This window comes from Mustela erminea, chromosome 15, assembly GCF_009829155.1.
Source record: "Mustela erminea isolate mMusErm1 chromosome 15, mMusErm1.Pri, whole genome shotgun sequence".
NCBI classification, from domain to species: Eukaryota; Metazoa; Chordata; class Mammalia; order Carnivora; family Mustelidae; genus Mustela; species Mustela erminea.
Genome location: NC_045628.1, coordinates 43,132,741 through 43,152,293, shown reverse-complemented (window position 1 = coordinate 43,152,293; position 19,553 = coordinate 43,132,741).

Below are 19,553 nucleotides of genomic sequence, written 5' to 3'. Positions count from 1 at the left end.
AAATTATGCAAGCAAGAGTTTGGCAAACTCTGGTCCACATACCTAGTGTAGTCCTCTGCATGTTTGTTTTGTTTTTTAATCATGTTGTGTTGGAGTATAGCCATGACCATTATGAATTTCCTGTGGCTGCTTTTATGCTACAGTGATAGAGTTGAGTTGTTGTGAGAGACATCATATGCCCTGCAAAGCCTAAAATATTTACAATCAAAATCTCTACAGAAAAAAAAAATGTATCCCCAAAATAAAGAATCACAGAGAGGGATGTCTGCGTTTAAGGAATGGGACTGCTCTTGTAGCTAGCTGAGATTTCAGAGGCCAAGCTAAACTTTTGATTGGATATATTGCTCTGGTTTACAGTAGAGCTTTCTGGAACTTATCCCACCTGCTGAGATTTTAGTTCAGAGATAACCCAGTATAAGATAAGAATTTCTGGTCAAATAATTAATTTTCAGTAGACCCCTATAACAAGCCAGTAGTTTTCCTTCAAAATACATATATTTTTCAGTGCCTGGAGGAAAATTTATGGTTCAGAAACCAAAGGTGCATGAATTCTGAGAAGTTTCATTGCTAGAGGCTCCAGTAAATGTAAAATCAGTCACAGACACATGTAGTTCCAAAAGATATGAAGAAGATGGGCACAGAAATGTAAGGCTTGCCTTATAGCTAATTACAGTCCTCCTGTTGTGGAGACCACTACTTACTTTTTGTAGCCTGCTTGGTAAGCAGCTGTTAAGGAGTTTCATATCTATATGTGAGGTGTAGTCTTTTGAATATCAAATAAACTTATCAAGTTATGTGGAAAATCAGAATATTCTAACCAACATCTCAAAAAGCATAGGTTGGCTTTGTGAATAAAAAACCTTAGGAATAGAGTCCCTGAATAGAGCTGAGAATTGACAATGGAGTGCTGTTTACAAATATCCATGTTCCTTTAAAAAGAATATGTTGTCAGATTTTGTTTGTGTTTCTTAGATTACATTAATTAGGTTTTAAATGTCTAAAGATCTTACCTCTTTTACTTCCTAATTTCTGAGGAATATCATTAAAGTAAGTTACTTAAATGGTATACTTGTCAGTTTCTCCTTCTAGTATTATACTTTGACCTTTATGAATTTAAGTCTATGGTTTTTGATGGATATAAAAATTGATATATCACTGACAAAAAATGAACATGATGATAATCATCTTTTTTTTTAAATTTCTTTTCAGCATAACAGAATTTATTGTTTATGCACCACACCTAGTGCTCCATGCAATACATGCCCTCCATAATACCCACCACCTGGTTCCTCCAACCTCCCAACCCTGACCCCTTCAAAACCCTCAGATTGTTTTTCAGAGTCCATAGTCTCTCATGATTCATAATCATCTTTTTAACTTTCATAAGCTTTTTGCTATAGCATCCTTCAATATATGCCCAATGATATACAAACAAACAAACAAACAAAAAATCCTTCCTTTAAACATTCCTCATTTAAAGTGAATACAGTGGTAATCATTCTTGATAGAGGGCTTTTTAGGGACATTATAAAAGTAAGAAGCTTTTTGCATTTTCTGGCATGGGGGGGGTCTATGTTGTGGGTGTGAGAACATCCAGCAATGCCTGATCACCTCACAGACCTAAAATGTGGTCTCTGTACACTCACAACTAGTCTCAGCCTAGCAATTAAACTTTCTTCTGCCCCTTTGACATAGAAACCATAAGCAACAAGCTGTCTAGTTTCCCTAAGCAAGTTCCCATATAGCTTAAACTCAAGAAGGATGGCTGTTTACCCAACAGCTTCAGAGTGGCTATGGCCTGACTTAACTAACAAAATCCCCTTCTATCCAGTGACCAAACAACAACTTCTCCAGGGAATTAGGAGTCCTTTCTAAGTTTGTCCTTCCTCGAGTTCTTTCCTTTAGCCTTAGGAAGACATACAGTTTCCTTGGATTTTATAGTTATTTTTTACCATAGTTAATCATTATCTACATTAAACTTTACCATTTAACTTACTGTGTGGTTTCTGTCTCCTGATTGGACTCACATTGCTACACCATTTGTATCAGGTGTGGTCTTGGGAGAAGAACCCTAAAAATGGGACTTGGGCTGGGTTAGGTTTGCCTTTTGACTTCAGTATATGTTGAGTCCTCTGCCAATTAGAACTGAGACCATAGTAAACCATGGTGTACAGTGGAACCCTAATTAATCAGGTTATCACCTCTGATAAAATGACAATTGAATCACAAGCTGCTGGAGCTCAAGTGACTGCTGAACTTGAGGCTTATGGCAGTAATTATGACTCTAAATACCCCAGTGTGGCTTGTGTTGTTTGAGTGCATGAGTACTTACAAAGAAAAAAAAAATGACAAAACAGATCTATTAACCCTCACCTCAAGTCATAGTTTCAGAATCAGACAGCTTTCATAATAGCCCTAAAACAGTCTCTTATCTCTTGTATCTGCAGATTGGATACTGCTGGAAGTAAAAATAATATTCAATTGTGTGAATGCTGAATTAAAATGATTAACTCAGAGTGTCCCTCAGTTTTTCACATTAAAGGGCATTAGTTGGAAAATAAAGATATCATGAAATATGAAGTGGGTACTTGTAGTATTCAAATGCATACTTGTTTTGTAGACTGAAACTTGCCTACAGATGGGACATAAATTTAATGAGAGTGAGAAATCAAAGCTTACTTGGCATCATCAGGAATCTAAAAAATTAGTATCAAAAAGTTAGGATTAGGCATTGTAGGGATCCCAGAAGAAGAAAGAGAAAAGAGGGCAGGAAATGTATTTGAAGAATAATAGCTGACAAGTTCCCAGATCTGGGAAAGGAAATGGAAATCCAGATCCAGGAGGCACATAAATCCTCCAAAAAATCAACTCAAGGAGGTATATGCCAAGACACATACTAATTAAAATGGCCAAAAGTACTAATAAAGAGAGCATTTTAAAAGCAGCAAGAGAAAAGAAAATAGTTACATACAAGGGAAATCTCAAAAGAATATCAGCTGATTTTTCAGCAGAAATTATGCAGGTCAGGAGAGAGTGGCATGAAAGGGGAAAAAAAAAATCTATATCCATGAAAACTCTATCCAGCTAAGTTATCATTCAGAATAGAAGGAAAAATAAAGAGTTTCCCAGACAAACAAAAGTTAAAGGCATTCATGACCACTAAATCAGCCCTACAAGAAATGTTAAAGAGGACACTTTGAGCGGAAAGGAAAGAACGTCAGTAGAAGTAAGAAAAATAAGAAGCACAAAAGCAGTAAAAATAAATATGCCCATATAATCAGTCAACCAACTCACAAAATAAAAGGATTTAAAGGATGACAAGATCTATCTATAAGATGGGGTTGTGGAGAGGAGTAAAGAATGGATTCAAAATTAAGCAGCCATCAGTTCAGTATAGACTATCAAATGCAGATGTTACATATAAATGCAATGGTCCAAAACCTTTGGGATGCAGAAAAATCTGTCCTAAGCAGAAGTTTTTAGCAATTCAGGCCTACCTCAAGAAGCAAGAAAAATCTCAAATAGACAATCTAATCTTTTACCTAAAGGAACTATAAAAAGAACAAACAAAACTTGAAACCAGTAGAAGAAAGAAAATAATAAAGGTCATAGCAGAAATAAAATAGAAAGAAAACAACAACAACAGATCAATGAAACCAGGAGCTGGTTCTTTGAAAAGGTCAAAAAAATAAGCCTTTATCAAGACTCATCAAAAAGGTGGGGGGAGGTCTCACATCAAATCAGAAATGAAAGAGGAGAAATAACAACTGACACCATAGAAATACAAAGGATTATAAAAAACAATATTATGAGAAATTATATGCCAACTAATTGGACAATCTTAAAGAAATGGATAAATTCCTACAACATGTAACCTCCTAAAAGTGAAGCAGGAAAAAAATAGAAAATCTGAAGAGACCCATTGCCAGCAAAGAAATTGAATTAGTAATCAAAAACTCCCAACAAGCAAAAGTCCAGGACCAGAAGGCTTCACAGGTGTGTTCTACTGAACATTTAAAGAAGAGTTAATACCTACTCTTCTCAAACTGTTCCAAAAAATAGAAGAGGAAGGATAGCTGCCAGAGGCCAGAAGAACCCTGATACCAAAACCAGATAAAGACACTACAAAAAAGGAGAACTACAGGCCAATATATTTGATGAATGTAAATACAAAAATCCTCAACAAAATATTAGGAAACTGAATCCAACAATACAATAAAAAAAGGCATTCACCATAATCAAGTGAGATTTATTCCCAGTATACAAGATTCTTCAATTTTCACAAATCGATGTGATACATTACATCAATAAGAGAAAGATAAAGACCATATGATCATTTTAAGAGATTCAGAAAAAGCATTTGACAAAATACAACATTCATTCATGATAAAATCCTTAACAAAGTAGGTTTGGGGAACATATGTCAACATAATAAAGGCCATGTATGAAAAACCCACAATCAACTTTACCTTAATGGTTAAAAAACTGAGAGACTTCCCTCTACATTTAGGAACAAGACAGGGATGTCCATTCTTATCACTCCCATTCGACATAATAGTGGAAGTCCTAGCCATAGCAATATGACAAGAAAAGGAATAAAATGGGATGCCTGGGTGGTTCAGTCAGTTGAGCATCTGCCTTTGGCTCAGGTCATGATCCCAGAGTCCTAGGATCGAGTCCTACATCAGTTTCCTTGCTTGGTGGGGATCCTGTTTCTCCCTCTGCTGCCACTCCCACGCTTGTGCTCTCTCTCTCTCTCTGTCAAATAAGTAAATAAAATCTTACCAGAGACAGAAAGGAATAAAAGGCATCCAAATTAGTTTTTAAAAAAAGTAAAATTTTCACTATTTGCAGATGACATGAACTATATATTGATAATCCTAAAGACTCCACCAAAAAAAAAATTAGAACTGATAAATGAATTCAATAAAATCACAGAATAGATAGCCAATATACAGAAACTTGTTATATTTCTATACATTGACCATGTGGTGCCTGGGTGGCTCAGTGGGTTAAAGCCTCTGCCTTCGGCTCAGGTCATGATCCCAGGGTCCTGGAATCGAGCCCTGCATTGGGCTCTCTGCTCAGCGGGGAGCCTATTTCCCTTCCTCTCTGCCTACCTCTCTGCCTACTTGTGATCTCTGTCAAGTAAATGAATAGAATTTTTATACATTGATCATGAAGCAGCAGAAAGAGAAATTGAAGGAAAATCCCCAATTTACAATTGCACCAAAAATAATAAAATATGTAGGAATAAACTTAACTTATGAAGTAAAGTGCCTGTACTTTGAAATCTGTAACACACTGATTTGAAGAAATTGAAGATAGCACAAAGAAATAGAAAAAACATTCCACACTTGTGGTTTGGAAGAGCAAATACTGTTAAAATGTCCATCCTGTCCAAAGCAATCTACAGATTTAATGAAATTCCTATCAAAATACCAATAAAAATTTTCACTAAAATAGAAAAAACAATCCTAAAATTTGTATGTTTAAAAACAAAAGACTCCAAATAGCCAAGCAATCTTGAAAATAAAAACAGTACTGGAGGTATCACAATACCAGATTTCAAGATATACTACTACAAAGCTGTAGAAATCAAAACAGTATGATACTGGCATAAAAATGGACACAAATCAATGGAACAGAAAAGCCCAGAAACAAACTTATGATTATAAGGTCAGTTAATCTTTGACAGTGGGGAAAAGAATATGTGACAGGAAAAAGAGTCTTCAACAAATGGTGTTAGGAAAATTAGCCCCATGCAAAAGAATGAAACTGGATTATTCTCTTAAGCCATACACAAAGATAAATTCAAAATGGAGTAAGGGCTTAAAAGTGAGACCTAAAATGATAAAAATCCTAGAAAAGAGCAGAGGCAGTAATTTCTTGGACACTGGCTATGGAAACATTTTTTAGATATATTCCCTGAAGCAAAGGAACCAAAAGTAAAAATAAACTATGGAGACTACATCAAAAGAAGAAGCTTCTACAAAGGCAAAGTAACAAGACTAAAAGATACCTTTATTGAATTGGATAAGGTATTTGCAGCTGACACGTCCTATAAAAGGTTGATGTTCAAAATATATAAAGAACTGATATAATTCAGTATCCAAAAACCAATTAATCCAATTAAAAGCAGAAATCATGAATAGACAGTTCTCCAAAGACATACAGATGACCAACAGACACATGAAAAGATAATCAACATCACTCATCATCAGGAAAGGAAAATGAAAATTGCAATGAGATAATACCTCACATTTGTCAGAATGGCTAAATAAAAAACACAAGAATCAACAAGTGTTGGCAAGGATGTGGAGAAAAAGGAACCCTTTTGCACTGTTGGTGGGAATTCATATTGGTGCGCTTACTGTGGAAAACATTATGGAGGTTTCCACGAAAATTAAATACAGAAATACCCTACAATCCAGTAATTGCACTACTGGGTATTTATCCAAAGAATATGAAAACACTAATTTGAAATAATATATGCACCCCTTGTTTATTGCAGCATCATTTATAATAGCCAAATTATGGAAGCACACCAAATGTCCATCAATAGATAAACGGATAAAGAATAAGTGGTGAATATATGCAATGGAATACTACCCAGCCATGGAAAATAATGGAATATTGCCATTTGTAACAACATGGATGAATTTACAGAATATAATGCTAAGCAAAATAAGTCATTCTAATAGACAAATACCACTCATGTGGAAATTAAGAAACAAAAACAAATGAACAACAACAAAAAAAGAGACAAACCAAAAAACAGCCTTAATAGTAGGAACAAACTGATGGTTACCAGAAGGGATGGGGAGTAGATGAAATAGGTGAAGGAGATTAAGAGCACAATTACCTTGATGAACACTGAGTAATGTATAGGATGGTTGAATCCCAATATTGTACACCTGTAACTAATATAACACTGTACGTTAACTATACTGTAATTAAAAAAAAAATAGAAAGCAGAAGAAAACTGCCCCCAAACCTCAGAAATATTAGGGCAATGGAAATGTTAGACCTGTATGACCTACATACCAACCCCCTCAACAACTGTAGTCTGTAGAAAGGCCCAGGAGACACTTCTTTCACTAAGGCATTGAGAAATACATGGAGAAATAAAATGTGCATTTCCAAAAAGCTTTGTGGTGATCTCCATGGTAAACCAGATATGACAATACATGGTACTGCCTTTGAGATGGTAGACTAATTTCAGTGGGGTTTATGGGATTTCAGAAAGCAGATACCAAGCGGCAGCATTTAATTGTCAAACACATGTGTGCTTCAATCATAAAAGACAAAATAAATATAATGGTAATCAGAATGTTTTTTGGTTTTCCAGTTTTCTGCATGGTGGCTGATTTGTTGTGATTTCTGGGAATGAAATAGGTAGCCTGTTAGTATATTTTTATCTATGTAATAGGAAAATGTTTAAGTATGGTAGCAAGAAACCTGACCTGAGTCATTAATACCTGGAGAATCATGGCCCCTCACTAAGATTTCAGATCTCACTCAGTTAACAGAATAGAGAGCTCTGTAACCGAAAGGGATGCTGAGTCTCCTTGAGGAAAGACTGTACTGTTGCCACAAGGATACACTGTAAATCTTCTAAGAAGTCTTCCCTAGAGGAACAGTTGGTCATTAATAAAGTGGGAGTTCACTGGAGGGAAAGGCATTACCAGACCTTTCAGGGATAATTGGACACTAGCTCCAAAATAACAGTAATTTTTGGTGACACAACGAGTCTCTGTGGCCCATGAGTCAAACTGGGGGCTTTATGGTAGGCATGTGACAGATGGAGTTAAGTCTAAATCACAGTGAGATAAGTTGGTCCGTGGATCTACTTGTGATTATTTCCTCAGTTTTTGAATGTATGATTGGAATAAATACATTTTGAAACTGGTAGAGTCTTCACAGTGGCTGTTTGACCTATGAGGTGAGGCCATTAAGGCTAAATGGAAGCCCCAGTCACTTTCCTTTCTTCCTAGATAATAAACTGATGTGATACTGCATCCCAGGGGAAATTTCAGAGATTAATGCCACCATCAAATAATTGAAAAAAGCAGGATGCTTTTAATGATCATGTTCCCATTTAATTTACCAGTTTGGCCTGTGCAGAAAACAAATGGGTCTTGGAGAATGACTATGGACTATTGTAAAGTAATGAGGTGATGACTCCAATTATAACTGCTGCCCTAAATACAATACTTTTAGTGGAGAAAGTCACAGCTCCTGGTACTTGGTATGCAGCTGTTGACCTGGCTAATGCCTTTTTCTCTACACCGATTTGTAAGGACCACCAGAAGCTGTTTGCTTTCACCTGCCAGGGCCAACAGTATATCTTCACAGTGTTGCCTCAGGACTACATAAATTCTCTTGCACTTTGCCATAATATTTTCAAATAAGATCTTGATTGCCTTGACATTTCACAAATCATCACACTGGTCCATTAAATTGATGACATATAGGTCCTGATGAGCAGAGCATAACAAGTACTTTCAATGGTTTAACAAAGCATAAGTGGATGAAAAATATGGAAAGTAAATCCCACAAAAATCCCCCCATCACTTTCTCAGTGAATTTTCTGCTTTAGTACAGGTTTAGATATTGAGTTATTTCTGGCTGGAAAACCATTTGTTGCTTCTCACGCCACTTAATATTTTCTTTGTATTAAAAAGAGGCAACCACCTGTCAGAGCTTTTCAGATTTTGGAGGAATCATAGACCTCATTTGGATGTGCTATTTTGTCCCTTCTACAGAGTCTTCCCTCAGACTGTCTGATTGAGTAGGGAATAGAGCAAGAAATTACACCACAGCATGTTAAGGCTGCTAAACAAGCTGTTCTATCACTCATTTCTTACAGTCCAACAGACCCAGTGTTAATTGAAATATCTGTGGCAAATAAAGATGTTCTACAAAAACTTTTACAAATAGCAATAGGAGAATCATAATACAGATCTCTAGGATGTTGGAGCTGATTTATGTCATCTTCTGTACAAAATAATTCTTTTGAGGAAAGTTTCTCCTTTGCTACCGGGTTTTGGTAGGAAACTGAGTATTTAATTATGGGGCATCAGGTCAGGTAACCATATGCCCTGAGACTCCCATCATAAACTGGGTAATTTCTAATCTAACCACCTGTAACATATGGTATGCATGCACATCAGAATTCTATCACAAATGGAAATTGTGCATAAGAGTCTAGGTAGGTCCAGAAGGTACAAGTGAATTGTAGGAACAGGTGGCCGAGACTTCAATACCAGCTTTGTTGTATTGCCTTCTCGATCTGAATTCAAACCCATGGATTACTGGTGTGCTTCTTATGACCATCTAATCAAAGAAGCATGCTTTAAGAGAAGAGCTTGCACAATATGCAAATAAGACTTGAATATGAATGTTTTCAGCACTAGAGCTACCCCTGAATGGGGAACTGTGAAGGATGGTGATTAAATTCCTCTCAGTGGGTGGAACTTTACATGGCTGAACTACATGGAATGCCCCTTACAGAGGCTGACCTGGCTACTCCTACTGCCAAATGCCCCATTTACTAATAACAGATACCAACATTGAGTCCTAGCTATGGCATTATTCTCTGTGATTACATCAAATCTTTCCTTCATGACGAAGGCAAGTATTTATCATCACTGAAATAGACACACATTCTGGATATGGATTTCCCTTCCTTACCAATGATGTTTCTGCTACTTCCATCATTTGTTTTTGCACAAAATGCCTGGTTCACTGTCATGGCACTTTATACAACATTGTATTGGATTATGGAACTCATTTCATAGCAAAAGAAGTATAACAATGCACTCAGCTTCTTGGAATTAACCAGTCTTATCAATTACTCTATCGTCCAAAAGAGACTGACTTAATAAAACATGGAGTGACTATTAAATGCACAGTTTCAGCACCCTTTGGGAAACATCTTCCTGAAAGTATGTGGTTCTGTTTTATAGGACCCAGCTTACACTTTCAATCAGAGATGATTGTATGGTGCCATTTTTGCTGTAGTCAGAACAAATGGATCTTGGGATGCAGGGGCAGAGGGGGAATGGCTCTTCTCACTCAGTGAACCTAATAACTTTGCAGGATTTCTGTTTTTGTCCCAACAACTTTGAGCCTCTTTGATTTATAGAGCTGATTCTCCAAAGAAGGGAATGTTTCCACAAAGAGACACATAGTGGTTTGAATCCATGAGAAGTTGAGACTTCCCCCTGGCTATTTTGTCAATGAACTGACAGGCAAAAAATTTGAAAAAAAAATTACTTTCTGGAATGATTGATTGATCCTGATTACCTGGTGATATCAAGAGCCATTACATAACAGCGCAAGGAGAATTGTGGCTGGAGCTCAGGAAATTGTCTGGATACCTCAATGCTTGCATGCTCAATATTAAGGATAACTAAAAAACAAAGCAACCAATAAAAAGCAATGCTTTTCCCTTCAGGAATGAAGTTTTGGGTGGCTTCACCAATAAAGAACTGAGAGCATCTAGGAAGCTGCAGATAACCACTTTAACCTGATAAACGATTGTAGAAATGAGGGCCATAATAGTTGTGCATATTGTTACAACTTATGTTTGTTTGTTTAAAGGAATCATCCTCTTCTTTATCTCTCTTCCCATTTTTCCCCTTTATTAAATTGTATATAATAGGCCCTGGAGGTTAAGAATTTAGTTTTTAGGTAACAATATTCAGTGAGACTATGACTGAATTTGAAGGGTAATCAGTACAGCTCATGGTAGATCTAATGACTGACTGGTGAAGCTCATTTAGGGTAAAGAGAAATTCTTCACTTTTAAGAAATATAAAATATATCCTTCTAGGTAGTTTAGTTTGCTACCTTTATAGAAGTAAGGAATTTCAAATATGTGTAGAAGGCTATGTATGGAAGCTGAGTCATCAAATGGATAGACTGTGCCTATTATCAATTTATTGCCTCTCATCTCAAAAGCACTCATCGATATAAGCTATAGCATATAGAGTGGAATCCTTTTAAACTTTTATCTTTTAAAGTGAACATGACATAAAGCTTTTTCAGGGAAGGGCACTTCAGAAATATTATAGGAGGAAGAGTCTTCCTTCATTTTCTGGTGAATGGATAGGGTCGGTGATGTGGTCTTGAGAACACGTGATGTAAATTGCCCTAGACAGAAGCCCAGAGAGTGGTCCCTCTGCAGCTTTGTAGCCTACATCCACCTGACACTTTCCTCAGCCCTCTGAATGTGGAAACTAGAGCCTCATGCAGACTGTAAGCATCTACCTATCCACACTGCCCGGACAAGCCCCTACAGAGCCTGTCTGCAAGAGGATTCCCTGCCGTTTGTCCACCAACTTCAGCCCAATTCTGGCTTGGCTCTGAATTCTCTATTCTATTTTACTATTCTAGTAAAATTCTCTATTATCCAGTAGTTGAACACATCTCCTCTAGCCAGGGGTAGACCTCTTCCAAGCTTATCCCTCCTTGGGTACTCTCCCTAGAGTACCACATGGAATTTCTTTGTATTTTATAGTAACTCATTTGTCAAAGTTAATAATTCATTTTACATATATTTCAGATTTATTTTATTTTTAAGGAAGCATGATGCAGCAATTAGTAATTCTTTATATTAATCTAACCTCTTTAACATATTGCTTTTAGTCTCCTATTTAGATACAGACTAATATGATATGATATTAATATTTATTCACAAGTTTGCTTCCTTTTTTTAAACTTAATTATTCTTTTTTGCTTTCTTTTGGAATAAAGCCACTTTTAAAAATTTTGTTTCTTCCATCATTTGCCTTTTTTTTTTTAAAGATTTTATTTATTTATTTGACAGAGAGAGAGATCACAAGTAGGCAGAGAGGCAGGTAGAGAGAGAGAAAGGAGGAAGCAGGCTCCCCACTGAGCAGGGAGCCCACTGTGGGGCTTGATCCCAAGACGCTGGGATCATGACCTAAGCCAAGGCAGAGGCTTTAACTCATTGAGCCATTCAGGCGCCCCTTGTCTTTACTTTTATGTACATGAACATATTTTATTTTGGTAAGTACCTGCAGGTGATTTTAAATGTATATTAGAATAACACAGATAATAAATAAATTGGTAAATTTACTCTCTTTCTGAATAATACCAAGAATTTTAAATTTTTAAAAATTTTTTAATCATACACCTTTTAACATATTCCAATTATAGAGTAGTATTTCAATTTTTTTTCATGAGTTGTAAGAATTTGTAGTGTTTTCACCAATATATACATAAATTTATTTATGCATTTGCTAATATCTTTTTCCACAATTCTTTCATAACCCAGAACATTAAGGGTTCTTTTTCTTTTTCATTTGTGGCCCAAAAGAAAAACTTAGAATTTGTTCGTATTGTATTCAGTTCATCCCCTTACCTCCTTGGTTCTTTAACATCATTTTCTGTGCCTGATCATATTTTTTTCACCATTGTTTCTTTAAACATATAAAGTATATTTATCCAATCTGATAACTTTTTATGGTTCAGTGTCTTCATCTGTTCTTTTTAGTGGTTCTTCTTTACACATGATGTGGTATATTCTTTTTATGTTAAGTGATTCCTAACTCTGCATTCTCCACGTTCAATGAAACTTTATCTCTTTGAGACCTCCAGTAGAAGTTGCTTTCCTCATGAGAATACTCACTTTTGCTTCAGCCATTTGCCTTGGGCGTGACCAATATGAGAAGACATTAAATTAAATTAAATTCTCTACTTGAATCTTTTTGAAACTTTGTGGACCACACAACATGGATTTGGGCTGCAAAAATATATGATGCCTATATATAGGTAGTTATGAATTTTCAAGAATATATTCTCTTTCTACCAAGTTCAAGTGAAGAGAAGCAAATTCCTTTGTGTCTCCTTCTGTGTACTGCTTGCTTCCTAGTGTAGCCTTTTGTGATCCTAAAGTTTATAGGAGTTTCCTATGAAATTACACCACTGAGGCACATTCTGTCTTATTCCCTCCCTCTAACATGGTGTGTCTCAAAGCAGAAGCTCAAATTTCCATATTGGGCAGAAATTCTCTGGAAAAAAAATTGTATGACTTGTTTTCTGTTTCTTTTTTTCTTTCTTTCTTTCTTTTTTTTTTTAATAGACTCTTTGGTTCTAGGCTATATGGATTTCTAATTTGATATCAGTCCAGTAATGCATGTTAAATGGTTTAGTCTGATCCAGGATTTTACTGTTTAAGTTAGGAGAGTGATTCCATCTCCTGCAGTACTTAAAAACAGTAGATATTCTAAAACATTTTATTATTTAATAAAAGGGTACTGCTTAAAAGTTATTTCAAAAATTCATCAGATAACTCATTGCTGATAAAACTCTAAGTAAAATATACATAGAAGGAAACAACCAAAGTTTTGAAATGACTGTTTACTCAATATTTATACATTTGCAAATATTTTAAATGATAAACAACTAAATCTGTTTCCAGTAACATTTTTTTAAAGCAGCAACATAAATCAACTGCCTTTTTTTTTTTTTAAGATTTTATTTATTTGACAGACAGAGATCACAGGTAGCCAGAGAAGCAGGCAGAGAGAGGAGGAAGCAGGCTCTCTGCGGAGATGTGGGGCTCAATCCCAGGGTCCTGGGATCATCACCAGAGGTGAAGGCAGAGACTTTAACCCACTGAGCCACCCAGGCGTCCTCTATTTACATTTTTATTTCACATTCTTTTAGAAGTTCTTATATACATAAGAATAGAAGAAAATAATCAGTTACATATTTATCTCTTTTGCTAATAATATTGTGATTTGAGGTGACAAAATCCAGTAAACACAAGAAATAAAAGAAATAATATGAGGGTATGGCAAGTGACTAAACTCTAAATATAAAAGCAATAATATTTTTTTCTGTAGCGGTAAATGATTGTTAGGGTCCATACCTAACTGTGAAATGTTTAGAAAACTAAAATTTTGAGAAAAGAATATAGAGGAGTTATGAGGAGAAATATAACATCTTTAATAGAACCATAAGGCAAAATCTAAAATTGGAACACACATATTCTGCATTCTGATTTTGGAGAACAACTAATATTGCAACAATGCCGTTTCTCTATATATGTGTACATATATACATATATATATATGTACATCTGTCTGTAGTGAAAAAATTAATTTAGGAGACTTTAGACAATCTAGAGATCCAAAATTTTTTTAAAGAAGATAAGTCTTTAAGTCTTTAAGAGAGAAAAATAGTCATATTGAGAAAAATTAAAGTTATATTGTAGGGGAAAATATAGCAGAGCCATATCAATAAATTGAGGCATACTGTCAATGACTATTTACTTAAAATATTAAAATCTGTAAGATGAAAACAATTTTAAAATTGAGAAAAAATGACAGTTAAATACAAAAATAGACAAACTATATGGACAGGCAGTTCACAGAATAGCAAATTGAAATTACCTGAGAAGTAAAATGACGCCCAATTAAGCAACAAAACTATATAATTTATTTTAATTGATTAGCAATTTTTTTAGAGGACTATTGCATATTGGTAGTGAATGTAAGGGGAACTATTATGGATTTCCTAATAGAAATGTGTATTTCTTGAACACAATTATGAGTCACTCTGGCAACAAGTAATTAAATAAAATTTAACAAATAAAAGACACATACTTTAGTCCATCAATCTTACATTTGGGAAACCAAAACACTTTAATAAAAGCATTAGTACCCAAACAGAAATGAAGTGTCAGTTAATGTAGGAAAGTTACAGACTGTAACAGCTGTTTTGGGAGAGTGAATATAATGAGTAGAAGGACTTAATTAAGTCCATACACTGGACTTTGAGGGTTTTCCATGTCATAATATTATGTTGCTCTGAATTAAGTTTCAGAACAGTATTTCTAAATATCATGACTTTTGCAAATCTGTGAAGTATCTTCTTCAATTTTATAAGGAGAAATCTATGGACAAATACCCATATTAGAAGATAGAAGAAGAAATAAGCAAAAAAACCAGCATATCTATTTGCTATTCTTATTTTGCAACTTTGAAATTACAGTCATAAACATTTTAATATATTAGCTGCAATTAGTTACAGAGTAATGATTCAAAGATCTTACAACCTAAACATTCAATACTTTATACATACTTATGTGTATACATGTACTATATAATACATACTATATATGTATAGTCTAATATATATATTTTCACAAATATTAAAAAAGAGTAATAATAAGCAGGACCTAAAAAATCTCAAGCTATTTCTTTCCATATTTCTTTACTAGAACCTAAGAAAGTAAAGAGTAATTGGTATATAAAAATGTACTCAGAAACAGAATGTTCGGGAGTCCTTTATTTTATGCAATTCTAATAGCTATTTTATTCTCAGTAATTGTGTATTTCCTTCTTTGTGAGAGTTATTCCAATCAATAAGTTTTCTTATATGTCAAGTTGCCAAGAATATCTTTGTTGAAGAAAATATAGCAGTTTGAGATATGCTTTCTTAATGATTACACTTTTTGTCTTTGATAAGAACTTTATTTCAGTTGTGAGTATATAATTAAATTCAAATTTTTCTTATATTGGTTTTATGACCATGAACTTTAGGTATATTTTCTCAAAACATGGCATTGTAAATTAAATTGCTTTTTCAATATATCTCAGTAATTTTGTTTTCTAGTCCATAGCCTTGACTTATTTTATTGTATTACTACTGATTTTTGAAAAACCAAAATCCAATTCTGTAATATATCACCAAGTGTTCGGAAAGAAACTCTAGATTGTGGTGTTTTCAAAAAGAGAATCTAGCATTCATGTATAAGAATTTTGCTTCATTTTCTGCTTTTTGCAAAGACACAGAATCTTGTTTCTTAAATAAGTTGTTTAACAGGAAGGCAGAAAATCAGCATAGTTTGAGTTTACTATCACTTTCATCTTTATCACTATTTTCAAATGATGTAATTTTATTAAAACAAAGTGAACATGGCAGGTTTACAAACAAATGTACATACAAGCTGATTTGCTTTTACAGCACAGAGACAGTTTGTTTCTGGAAATCCAAGCACTGTAATTGTGTGCATCATATTTGTGATGCATATAAATAGATAATTAAGAAAACTATTCCATAGAATATGAAGGGAATCCAACAGTATATAAAGAATTTTATATTGATAGAGTAGAAGAGTATATTTCTTATATATTTAGGTAAGAAAGCCCTTTTTTACCTGAGTATTATCTTAGTGTAATTTATTCTCTGCAGTATTTATAAATGTGTAAGCCCAGAATAAACAGTATGTTGTGTTTTTAAATAATAAATTCTAATAAAAACAAAATAAAGTTATGTAACCAAAGGAAAAATCAGTAAATAAAAACTAGTCTTAGGTTTTTAAAGATTTATTTATTTGAGGGAGGAGAGGGCACGTGTGGGAGAGAGAGGAGAGGGGAAGAGCATAGAGAGAGGGAGAGAGAATCTTAAGCAAACTTGGTGCTGAGCTCTGAGCCGGATGCAGGACTCAATCTCATGACCTTGAGATCAGGACCTAAGCCAAAACCTAAAATCATATGCTTAACTGACTGTACCACCTAGGCATCACTAAATTAGTCTTATTTTAAATGAAATAAAGCACTTAGTTTTATACTATTAATTAGTATGTTTATTGTTAACTGAGCATGGATGTTGAGAATACATATCTAAGTACACACACACACACACACATATATATATATATATATATATATATATATATCTTTTCATATCAGAGAAGGATATACATACACATATTAAGCAAGTACCTATCATAAGCCTATACAATTAACATTTGAAAGGTCAACATGATATTAACCTGCATAGCACAGCATTCCCAGAAAGGTAAATAGTAAAAGAAACCTGATCTTCAGTAAGGAGATTGTTATTTCTGTTTACTGAATTTTTTACTAATGTAATATTTATTAAATACAATTCTTATTTCACAGAGGTGAAAATAGAAATACCAAGAGAACTGTAAAATTATATCTAGGATTATAAAGGGTAAAAAATGAAGACCTATCCCTAAACTTACTACGTTACTATTCTTCCTACATATCATGATACTCATTTGTTAAAAACAAACAAACAGATAAAGTTGCTCCGTGTCACCTGCTCTGCTGCCACTTGTAGGATGGAAGTTAACAGGGAAGTCTATAAGCTGTGCCATATGTTATAGACCTAAATCATCAATTCATGACCAGGGAAATGACTATCTCAAGAAAAGGGTGGATTAAAAGAGGACAGAGTGGGGCACCTGGGTGGTTCAGTGGGTTAAGCCTCTTTTTTCAGCTCAGGTCATTTTCAGCTCAGGTCATGGTCTCAGAGTCCTGGGATTGAGCCCTGCATTGGGCTCTCTGTTCAGCAGGGAACCTGCTCCCTGCCGCCCCCCAACCCCTGCCGTTGCCTGCCGCTCTGCCTAATTGTGATCGCTCTCTCTCTGTCAAATAAATAAATAAAATCTTTAAAAAAAAAAAAGTAGAGTTACCTTTATAACAACAACAACAACAAAAAAGCAAACAGTAGCTAAAAATAAAGAGAAAACACGTAACAAAAGGCTTTTCACATATTGCATGCAAGACAGCCCCAAATTTCTTTAAGATAAGTGACTGATTTTAATTCTTTTGAGATCCTCCATACTGTTTTCCATTGTGGCACTGTGTCTGTACCACTTCACATTCCCACTCTTTTCTCCACATCCTTACCAATACTTGTTATTTTGGGTTTGTTTTTTTTTTTTTTTTTTTTGGTGATCACTATCCTAACACATGTGAGACAATATATCACTGTGGTTTTGATTTCCATTTCCAAGATGGTTAGAGATGGTGAACATTTTATTCATATAATTGGTAGTTATTTGTATGACTTATTTAGAAAATATCTATTCAGATTATTGCCCATATTTTAATTGGGTTATTATTTTCTGCTTTTGAATGATAGGAGTTTCTTAAATATTTTGTATATTAACCTTTTTAGATGTAGTTTGCAAATATTTTCTACCCTTCTGTAGACTGCCTTTTCATTTTGTTGATTGTTTCCTTTGCTATGCAGAAGCTTTTTAGTTTGATGTAATCTCTGTGGAGGCCAAGAAAAACTAGGCTGTATCTACCTCGAGTCTAGCCCTGACATAAATATAGCCATCTTGGCAAAGTAGGGGCTGGCACCTTGCACCCCCTCTCCACCTGCTCCCCTCCCCTCGGTAGTATGTGTGACATTCCTTGGCCACCCCTGGCTGCCCTGGGGGAAAAGCAAATAGTTAACTTGCAGAGATCACAATCCTGCAAGACAGGAGTCTCCCTCAGTTTACTAATGTCCTAGAGATTTACAACAAAGAAGCTATCTTAACAATAGCACAGTTTCCAGAGGCAAATAACTCAGTTCCTCAAGCCCTAAATAAAGTTAAATTTCTCCTAACCTATATCTCACTAACAAGGACACTTGATAGGAGAAACATGAAACTTTATCTCTAAACCTCCAAGATAGTGTCAGTGATCATTCCCAAGCATATGACGCACTGATATACATCTAAAGGGTCTCACAAGAAGATTTTTATTATTGTTAATGAATAACCTTTTCCCCAGACAACAGCTAGCCCCTCAAGGTCCTGGAGACCTCACTTCCAAAATTCCTTAGAGACTTACATCATCTATAACCCCTTTTGTCCTCACCCACCGCCGAGTCCACCCCTACTCTGTGTTTAAAAACTCTTGACTGTAATTTGGCTCAGGGTCCAAGTTCCTAACTCTGCTGTGTCGGGTATACTTGGGCCCAAGCTTAAGCTTGTCAAATAAACCCTTGTGTGATTGCATGGGTGCTTGGCTCCTTGGCGGTCTCTCAGACACAAAAACTCGGGTATAACAATCTCTTGCTGTAATCTCTATTTTTGCTCTTTTTGGCCTGTGCTTTCGGTGTCAAGAAATTATTGCAGCATTATTCACAATAGCTAAGGTATGGAAGAAACCTAAATTTCCATCAGCACATAAATGTCCTTTAAAATGTGGTATTCACATAAAATAGAATATTATTCAACCTTAAAGAAGGAAATCCTGCATTAAGACATGGATGCACCTCGAAGATGCAGACACAGAAGAAACAATGCTACATGATCACTTATATGATGAATCTAAATTAGTCAAACTCAGGTAGAGAGATTGCAAGGGATGGCCAGGGGAAGGGAAAATGAGGAAGTGTTGATCAAAGGGTATGAAGTTTCAGTTATGTAAGATGAATAAATGCTAGAGATCTATTGTACAGTATGGTGCATATAGTTAGTCATACTGTTGTATACTTAAAAATTTGCTGAGTATATAGTTAACTGATACTCTCCAGCCACATCCTTGTTCTGCATTTTTTCTAGCCTTCTCCCAACCACTGAGTATTGGAGGAGATCTAGAACTGTGCTGTTCCTGTTCTGGAAATAGAATTTTTTTACAGGCAACCCTACCATTGGTTATATCAAAAGTTTTTCAGAACTTCACTGCACCCTGGGGATCTTTCTACCCACTCTGTTCTTCTGTCCTTGCTTTCAAGAGTTTTAGGTATATTGAGATCTAAAG